The sequence below is a fragment of the Tripterygium wilfordii genome, chromosome 23, assembly GCF_013401445.1.
Source record: "Tripterygium wilfordii isolate XIE 37 chromosome 23, ASM1340144v1, whole genome shotgun sequence".
In the NCBI taxonomy this organism is placed as follows: Eukaryota; Viridiplantae; Streptophyta; class Magnoliopsida; order Celastrales; family Celastraceae; genus Tripterygium; species Tripterygium wilfordii.
This window is the reverse complement of record NC_052254.1, coordinates 6,059,687-6,070,606: the sequence shown is the minus strand read 5'-3', so window position 1 is coordinate 6,070,606 and position 10,920 is coordinate 6,059,687.

Below are 10,920 nucleotides of genomic sequence, written 5' to 3'. Positions count from 1 at the left end.
TCAAAGAATTCCAAATCAACTCTAGAAAATCACAATATTCATAATTAATCTCAAATATCATACCCCACAAATACGTAATTCTGTGCAATTGATTCAATTATTAAATAGAATAGGTGAGACAAAACTAAAGTCAGAATAATCCACAAGTGATTATGGGTTTTCAACTCAAATTATTATCCATACTTCAGAGATATTTAGACCAACTCAGAAATACGGTAAAATCATAACTTCCAAATCACAACCAATATATATATATATATATTTCAAATAACTAAACGGAATAAACATTTAACAACAAACGGTTCTAAGACTCAATATTCCCAAAGCACCGCAAACAAACGGAATTTGTCTCAACACCAGGATCCTTGAGACTGGATGCTAGGTTACTATCAACCTAACTAAAGAGATGTACCCCATAGCAAAGGGTAAAAGGCTAACAAGGCCTTACAATAGGTTGTCATTCTCTAAGAGTTTCTGGTCGGCTCAATGGAACCCAAGCCAAGGTCAACAGTCCTTTGTATCTCCACTTTGGGGCTTTACAATTATGGACATTTCGTCCAGTCTATGCTTAGGACTCCCAAATACCTTATCGGTGGTTGTTTCCTAGACAAACTACTAATTACTTAGCTGGTTGAGTTGGCATCCCTCCAAGAGATCAACTACAAGTGTTTCAAGCTTGCACCTAAGGTAGCACAACACTTGCCTCCTCTAGCTACATTTTTTTTTTTTTATCTAACAATCATTTCCTCCCCCACTTAAAATTTCGCATTGTCCTCAATGGGAAAAGACAAAAAAAAAAAACTAAATAGGAAAATTAAATATGCTAAACTGTGGTTCAGAGAAATACAACCTGATGCAAAAAATTTGGACCATTGGATTGCGATGTTTTCAATGCCGTATCATATCCATGAGCACGGTCAACATGTGCTCCAGCCTCTGTTGTCCAGCCTCTAATGTTTGTAGCCCCATCTCGAGCCGGGCTATCGCTACACTCACGTGATCTGGTTGTTGAGACACTGCAACTGCTGAGGAGGACTCTTCAGGTGGTGATGTTAAGGGTTTTTCTTGGGGCTGCTTCTTTCTAGAAGAAGATGTTTTCAAATGGTTAATGCTTTGACGCCATGTCTTTTTTTTCAGCATGGTGACCTGATATCCCTAAGATGCCTGAGGCAAAGGAGGTCGAATGCTTTTGTACGAAAGCAACCTTGTGATAAGTCGTGGGAAAAATAACTTTCCTGCCTTTGTTGGCTTCTTCTCGACGAAAGATTTGGCTGTGAAAATTATGGCCAGATAGATCTTCCCAATGTCAAACCAATACCCTTTATACATAGAGTATAAAACTGACAAGAATTTTCCCCGTCGTTCTTGCTCATGGCCAATAGGACACAGATTTTCCCTGATAGCATCATCCAACAACCACATCTTTGGTGGCAAGTAGGCTCGGCGTGTAGCATTGGTGTGTTTATTCCTCTTTCCGCTACACATATCATCAATCATTTCCTGCTTTGATGCAAAGATCGGTTGTCGAAATCCAATGGTCTTATCATATGCTGGTGGATACCCTAAGCAGCAACACAGATCTGTTGTTGTGAATTGAACAGTCATACCAGCTATAACAACCTGGTAAACAGGTTGATTCCCAATCCGCTCACTTCGTGGTAGCTCGATGAGAGTGTGATAGAAAGAACGAATGATTTGAGGATACACTAGTAAATTATCTTCTGGATCTGGATCTACGAGAAACAACAAGGAATGCTCCCTCAGGAAGTGCATCGCCCATCTGTTGATGACGTCTCGCTGTATCTTTTCATCAATTCTACACTCAGGAATGATTTCAGCTTCGTTGAATAATGCAAACCTGGACTGGGATTTTGATAAGATGGTGCGTGGGCGTCTCGGCATATTTTTTGATCTTTGCTAGAGAGAGAAAAAAAACACACTCCAAAAAAAAAATTGATTTGAGATTTCGATGAATCGAGAATAATGTACTACAAGTATGGAAGAAATTTGGGGTGCCTGTCACATCACCAGTCTATTTACCATCACGCTCCGCTGTTCAGTTCAACGCTCGATGAAGACCAAAATACTTTTGTTTTTCAAATAAATAATAATAATATTAAAAAAAAAATAAAAACAAAAATAAGACAGAAATATGGGTTGCCTCCCATAAGCGCTGTATTTATCGTCTGGGCAAGACGAAGTGTTCCCAACACTCAATTACCTGGGTCTTGGAGAGTAATGCTGGACACTGTTGTGTCATAATTAACTTCCAAATAAGGTTTGAGGCGATGACCGTTAACCTTGAATTCATTTCCCGTCTCCAAGTTTTTAATATCAACAGCTCCATGGGGATATGCTCGAACAACTTGAAATGGGCCATACCATCTTGAACGTAACTTCCCTGGAAAAAGTTTTAGACGAGAGTTAAACAAAAGTACCTTTTGACCAGGAAAAAATTCTTTCATTGTGATGCGCTGATCATGATATCTTTTTGTCTTTTCCTTATAAATCCTCGCATTTTCGTATGCCTCGTCACGTAGCTCGGCAAGTTCATTGAGCTGCAGTTTCCTCTTCTCACCAGCTGCATCGTAATCAAAATTCAACCTTTTTATTGCCCAGAATGCCTTATGCTCGAGCTCTACAGGAAGATGACAAGCCTTGCCGAAATTCAAACGATACGGAGACATGCCAATTGGAGTTTTATATGCAGTGCGATATGCCCAAAGAGCATCATTCAATTTTATACTCCAATCAGTTCTTTTGATATTCACAGTCTTCTCCAAAATTCGTTTAATTTCTCGGTTAGAAATCTCTGCTTGTCCACTGGTTTGAGGATGATAAGCAGTGGCAATCTTATGCGTGATATTGTACTTGGCAAGAAGTGTAGACACACTCCTGTTCAGAAAATGCTTCCCTTCATCACTGATTATAGCACGTGGAGTGCATATCTTGGAAATATTACACCTTGAAGTAACCGGATTACCACCTCACTTTTGTTGGTTGGGCTTGCAACAGCTTCAACCCACTTGGACACGTAGTCTACTGCCACTAGTATATATTCATTCCCATGAGACTTGGGAAATGGCCCCATGAAATCTATTCCCCAAACATCAAAGATTTCAACCACCAAAATATTGTTGAGTGGCATTTCATTCCTGCCAGAAATGTTGCCAAGTTTCTGACAATTTCCACAGGTGGAATAGAAAATGTGGGCATCCTTGTGAAGAGTTGGCCAATAGAACCCTGATTGTAAAATCTTTGCAGAAGTTCTCTGGGTACCAAAATGACCACCACAGGCGAATGTATGATAGAATTGTAAAATACTCCGTTGTTCTTCCTGTGGCACACACCTCCGAATGATTTGATCAGCACAATGCTTGTATAAGTAAGGCTCATCCTAGAAATAATGCTTGGCTGTGGAGAAAAATTTCTTCCGTTGTTGGTGAGTCCAGTTTTTGGGAATAAAACCTTTTGCAAGGTAATTGGCAATATCAGCATACCAAGGTATCTTAATTTGTACGGAGAAAAGCTGTTCATCCGGAAAAGTTTCATTCAATGGAAGCTCCGTCTTCTCACCATCATTTGCTTGGACAATACCTTCGTGAACCATAAAATGGCATTTCTCCCAATTAAGCACCAAATTAGTCTTCTGACATCTCTCCAGAACCAAGGCAAGATTGCACAAGCAAGTATCAGAAGATGATCCGAACACGGAGAAATCATCCATAAATACTTCAATAATGTGGCCCACCATGTCAGAAAATATACTTGTCATGCACCGTTGAAAAGTAGCTGGTGCATTGCAAAGCTCAAATGGCATTCTTCTGTAAGCAAATGTCCCAAAAGGACATGTAAAAGTTGTTTTCTCTTGATCCTCCAATGCGATCACAATTTGATTATAGCTAGAGTAGCCATCAAGAAAGCAATAATGGGAATGACCTGCCAGTCTTTCCAGCACCTGATCAAGAAATGGTAAAGGGAAGTGATCCTTTCTTGTGGCAGAATTCAGCTTCCGATAATCAATACAAACACGCCACCCTGTCTGTTTTCTTGTTGGAATGAGCTCATTTTTGTCATTAGTAATCACCGTGATTCCCGATTTCTTGGGAACCACTTGAACAGGACTGACCCATTGACTGTCGGAAATAGGATAGATGACTCCTACATCCAACAACTTCAATATTTCAGATCGAACTACCTCCTTCATCGCTGGATTGAGGCGTCTTTGTGCTTCACGTGAGGATTTTGAATCATCTCCCAGTAAAATTCGGTGCATGCACATAGTAGGGCTGATGCCTTTGATGTCAGCAATGGACCAGCCAATAACACTTTTGTATTGCCGTAGCACCAGCAAGAGACTTTCTTCCTCCGAATTGGTAAGATTAGCGGCTACAATGACAGGTAACGCTTCTTCAGCACCAAGATAAACATACTTCAAATGCTCCGGAAGTTGCTTCAAATCTAACTTTGGTGGATTTGCAATTGAAGGAACCACTTTCGGAAGTGGAGGACCGAGAGCTTCAAATGTACGGATCCACCTATGATTCACTGGTTGGTGTGCTTGCAAATATACACAAAATTCTGCAACTTCACCATCTTCTTCAACTTGCAATTCAGGAAACGCAAGGCAAGTTGCCAAATGGTCAGTAGATTGATGCTCCAAAAATGATTCATAAATTGAGCCATCAAAAACTTCAATGCTAAAACACTCCCCTATATCTGAAGGATGTCGAGTAGCTTCGAACAGATTAAATTCCACCGTTTGTCCTTGCACAGTCATGGACAAACAACCCTTTTGTACATCCATAATAGTTCCCGCAGTGGCCAAGAAAGGCCTCCCCAAAATGATTGGTATGTTTCTGTCTTCCTCCATATCAAGGATAATAAAATCTGCTGGAAGGAGAAATGTGTCAACTTTGACAAGAACATCTTCTATGATACCTAGTGGAAATTTTATTGACCGATCCGCCAATTGCAAAGTGATCGAAGTTGGTTGTAATTCCTTTTCGAGACCAAGTTGCACAAAAACTGAATATGGCATCAGGTTGATGCTAGCACCCAGGTCTAGAAAAGCTTTCTCGAAAGAAACTTTCCCAATAGCACAAGGGATAGTGAAACTCCCTGGATCCTTCAGCTTTGGTGGTAGCTTCTTATTTAGAACGGCGCTGCATTGTTCAGACAGCATAACCTTCTCGTATGGAGCCAGTTTCTTCTTTCTGGTGCAAACGTCTTTGAGAAATTTTGCATAGGAAGGAATTTGTTGAACTGCGTCAAGGAGAGGAATGTTGATCTCCACCTTTCTGAATATATCCGTTATTCGCCGCATCTGGTCAATCTTCTTCTCATTCACCAACCGGCTAGGGAAAGGCACATGAAATTCATTCATTTTATGCTTTGATAAGTCAGCCGGCTTGGGCTGAGTTGCATCATCAGGCTTTTGTTCATCAGTTTTTGTTTTCTTCTTGGCCTCTTCACCATCATTCTCTAAAAATCCCACAGTTGTTCCGCGTCTGGTGGTAATGGCGTTGATTTGTTCCTTGCCTTTTGGATTGACTTCTGGTTGACTCTGCAATCTGCCCAGCTCTCTTTCACTTAATCGCTCAGCAATTTGACCAACTTGAACTTCAAGTTTCTGAATAGATCCATGTATGTTGCTAAATTGTTGGTCGTACCTGCTATTTTACTCCGTCGTATTCTGAATAAAATTTTAGGTGTTGAAAGCTAGAAAAGCCATTTGCTCCTCCAAAGAAAACTTCTTTGGTTCGGCAGGGACTTGTTGCGTCATCTTCTGATTGTATTGCTTACTCTGGCCTTGTCCTCCCCAACTGAAATTTGGGTGATTTCTCCATCCTGGATTGTATGTATTTGAAAATGGATTGTTGTTGGGTTGGAAACCACCTTGCCCCACATAATTGGTATGTTCTTGTTCAGAGTTGGAAGACATAGGACATGTTTCCTTGGTGTGGTTAGGTTGAGAACAAATGGCACACATCTCAACTTGGCCTGCTTGTTGGGAAGATGAAATTGCATTCATTATCATGTCAATCTTCTTCTCCATGGCTTGCAACTGAGGTTGATTTTCTGCTCTGGTGTGAACTTCATACACACCTTTTGGAAGCTTTACCCCTTGCTTTACTCTAGATGAAAATTGTTGAGAAATTTCATTTAAAGTTTCAAATAGTTCAAAAGCTTCTTCACTGCTTTTCTCCATTAATATGCCTCCACAAGCTGAATCTACAATGCTTGTGTTTGTTGCGTCGAGTCCTTCATAAAAAGCTTGAACTTGATCATCTTGTGACAAGTTGTGGTGTGGACACTTGAGCAGTAGCTGTTTAAAGTTAACCCAAGCTTCATAAAATAAGTCCCCATCTTTTTGCTGCCATGTTTGAAATTCCCTTCTTAATTGTTTCGTCTTCTGGGCTGGGAAAAACTTCTTCAAAAATTTTGTTGCCATTTCCTCCCATGTAGTGATCGATCCTGGGGTCAAAGAATTGAACCACAGTTTTGCATTGTCTTTGAGAGAAAATGGAAACAATATGAGTCGTGCTTCTTCCGACGTCAAACCTTGAACAGATTGTGTCTTACAGAGTTTAAAGAATTCTCTGATGTGTAGGTAAGGGTCATCAAATGTTGTGCCTCAAAATTGTGGGACTGCATTGAGTAGAACTGGAGAGAATGTGACATTGCCTTGAACATTGGGTTGAAATGCTATGCTGGATGGTTGCTCCATATTCTGAGGTACAAATGAATTCTTCATTGGCCTCCGAGCAGGTTCATTGATTGGTGGATTTGCAATTCCAGCAAGAGCATTCTCAGGATTCTCTTCTGCCATTTTTCCTCTTACTTCTCTTCTCAGTTGTGCAAGAGTTTGTTCAATCTCTGGATTGTATTTAAGAAGATTTGAACTTTGAGATCAACGTCCTTGCATAAAAGAAAATGTAAGCAATAATAATCCTTTTTTTTTTTTAACAAAATTAAAAGAGTGATTATACACAAAATAAGAAATTAATATAAAAAACAATAAAATGGGGCATAAAGGCCAACATAAGTATTAACAGAAATAAAAAGTTATATTAGGCGGCTCAGCCGACCACATAAGCATATATATATATAAAGGTGGGGCAGTGTAAAGCCAACCACAAATATAAATAATACTGTAAAAGAAATAAATAAATAAACGTTACTGTTAGTGGCAGAAATTTAAATGTTAGTAAGTTAGTAAGTGTTAGTGACAGTTATTATAAACAGATATAGGCGATAGCAGTAGAACCAGCCAATAATATATAGTTAGATGGGGCGGTTAAGCCATCCACAAAAAAAAAACTGAAAAACCTTCCATTAAGGAGGTGTAGGATACTAATATTAATATATATATATATATATATATATACAAAAGTTAGATAACAATATATTAAATCAGTCCCCGGCAACGGCGCAAAAAATTTGATATGAAATTTAAGACCTACTAAAAATATAGCGATTTCAAACCCAAATTATACTCGCAAGTGCACGAATCAATTGTAGCATAGAAGTGGTAAATACGAGTGTCGTACCCACAAGGACTGAATATTAAATATATGTAATTCCAACTCTTCGTAATTATCAGTAGAAACAAAATGAATAAAGATTAACACAACTAGACAAACACTAGGGATCCGATTTCACCAACTCTATTGTATTTAAATTATTTAGCCAATAATTCTCATTTCATTCATGCATGTCAAAGATCAAGTCCCCTAATTTATGTAATAGTCATGGGCATCTAACTTACCACGTCTATTCTCAACTGCAACCATCCATGGGCATATGGATTGGCTAGGACAATAAAAAATGCATTAGGACCTATGGTAACTTATGTAGCGATCACGGAGATCCTAGCATATGGCATTTATGTCTAAGTAACTCCGGTGTCAACTGCAAGAAGCTGGTCTCAAATTGGACATGGGCATATGTCTCAAGTTGCATCATGGTACTCAACCCTAGATGATAGCTAAGCATCAGGATTTAATTATCAATAAAGAATAGCTAATTAACACTTGACATAGCATGAATAAACTAACAATTAATCAAACCAAATTTATTTAAACATAATAGAGTGGATCCATCATCACCCTAGTAAGAGGATTAGTTCCTCATACTAGGTTACACAACCAATAATTTATCTCACAAAATTCTAGAAAGAATATGTGATAGAATTGCTGTAAAAGAGAAAATGAAACTCCAGAACTCTCTCTACGATTCTAGCTCACTCTCTGATATTTTTTCTTCTCTTGCTCTTTGCTTTCTCCAGAGAGACTCCTCTCTTTTTGTCTCAGTGTCTGGTCCTTCTATAGAAGTGAAAAGTTACTGATAAGCTTCACGAATGCCGTATTTTGAAGACTTTAGAGGAAAGTTGGGCTGCATACATGAAATATCAATACAAAGATCATTTATTAATGTCCGACACTTATATACATATACATATATCTATACGTATAACTATTACGTTGGACTTTTGCATATATATATACACACATACATATATATATCTATATATATAACTATTACTTTGACTTTCGTACCACACACACAGACACATATATATATACAACTATATATATAGACTTATATATGTATATATCTACCTATAACACTGTTTATATATAGACTTTTATACATTTATCAGTCACTATCGGAGTCCGATTCGCTAGTAGATGCACTTGGAACTCCACTAATGTTTGGAGTGCTAGATTCAGATTCAGATTCAGAAATGGCATGTTTCATTTTAAGTAATCCCTTCTCATCATCAATCATGACTAGCCCTCCTTCTGTTACCTGTTAAGCAATGTATTTATCATCACGTGCAATGTATTTGTACATAGTTACAGTGTAATTATTAGTTTTCACAATGTTATTGATAATGGTTCACAATGTTATTGATAATGGCGACGCCAACAATGTACCTGGTTTCCCCTCAAGCTTTCGATGTGCTGAACCTTGAAGTCCTTTGGCCATTTGCTTATATTCCACTTGAGGAATCTTGGGAAAATAGTGTGATATATGGGTGTGAATATATTTGTACGCTCACAAAACCAATATTGCAATACAAAAAAATTATTTGCCATTCTACAGAAAACATTGAAGGTCAAATCAATCAAAAATAGAATATATATACTTTACGACATCAGGGCTACTCAACCCGTCACCTTTGTTGGATCGTTCTTGTGCTTATTTATTGAAGTCATGAGATTTCTTATAGTAGCCCTTGACCAGTTGTACCTTTTTGCATTGTCCAAGTTGTCAACGTACTTGATGAATGCCTATGGAAGGTGATCCACTCTAGTTGAGAAGAACAACGTCAAACAACTATACAACATGATCAATCGTGCTACAACTTCAGTTGCAATATTTGTATCCCCTTCAATTGCTTCTTCGATTGCGTTCTTAATATGGGTGGACTTTATCAACTCAGTATCATCAAATCTTCTTTCCACAAACTCATATGTAATGGGCTTTTTTATTTCTACCAATCTTCATATTCCTCTCCCCTGATACCACACCAAATATCAATGTTATGTCATTATCTGTTAACTGGACTCTTTTCTTCTCAAGAATGCAACATCCCTTCCTATCATCAAAAGTGCTAATAAAAATCTTTTACAATGTGTTCCAATTTTTTTGTCTTCAAGTCACTGTGATCCTCAGGCATGATGTTCTTGAACATGCTCCAAAAAAGCGTTTCTTGGAGACATCTTTTGTGCCTTTTCCTCAGGTTAAGGCTTCTTAGAAGTGCTATTAAGGCTCCAAGATTTGACAGGTATTGAAAGGGATGGGGCTTATCATCAATCTCTTTAAAAGATTATGGTTTCTCAACCAATGCTTTCTGGGATGAAACAGGCTTTCTTGCTCATGATTTAGCCATGCCGCAATTTAAAATGCCATAATCACAATTCCCTAATTACATTGGCTCTTTGTGCCAACGTAATTATTCACGTAATGTAATATGCATAGTTGCAGTTCTATATGCTCTTAAAATTCATCAAACCAACCAAACATAACCATAAAAAAAAAATGTAATACATTATTCATTCATATTTAACCCTATTTTGTGACTTTCGAACCCAACATGCAACTAAATAAGCATTATATTACAAAAGAATACTAGTTTTGCACAATGTAGTTCACGAAACTCATCATACAATGCTATACCAAAATACAAAATTTCATATTTTCATATAATCTACAAATAAACCAACGAGGACAAATTATAGAACAATGTAAAACATGATTCATTCCTATTTTCAGCTTATGATACTAAAACACGAAGGATTTATATCGTATTAACATCTTTTATGATTTCGAAACCCAAAACCCATAATCAAACTGTAAAAGCATTATATTACACTGCATAAAAACGAAAGTCACCTTTTCAACTATCTTGCTTGAAGGATTTCCGACCTCCTTGAAGCTTCAATTCGTGGTTCGATTGAAGTTTTCCAACTTCCTTGAAATTTTTGAAAGAAACAATGCTTCCGCCTCTAATTTCGTTTCCCTCCCACGAGCTTAGGGTTTCCAAACACCCTCGTGGGTATTGATACGCTGAGTGCCTAGTTAATTGTGTTTTTTTTTCAAAATTTGAAAATGTGCCAGATCAGATGGATGAGGTGCACTGCCACATCAGTTATGTATGGTTATATATGAATTCCTTATGGACGTCTAGCACTGCCGAACAACCAATAAACTTTTAGTGACTTTTCAGGTAACAAAAAATGAACTTCCAAAACTAAATCAAGAATGGAAAGAACAATGTTTGATTATACATACATTCACTTTGTCGAGATGCAATTCATAGAACAAAAGAAAATTTATTAGAAACAAGTAGCCACTTGACATGGTTCATGATTGTGATTTAAACTACACTTACAAACTACAATTTATGAA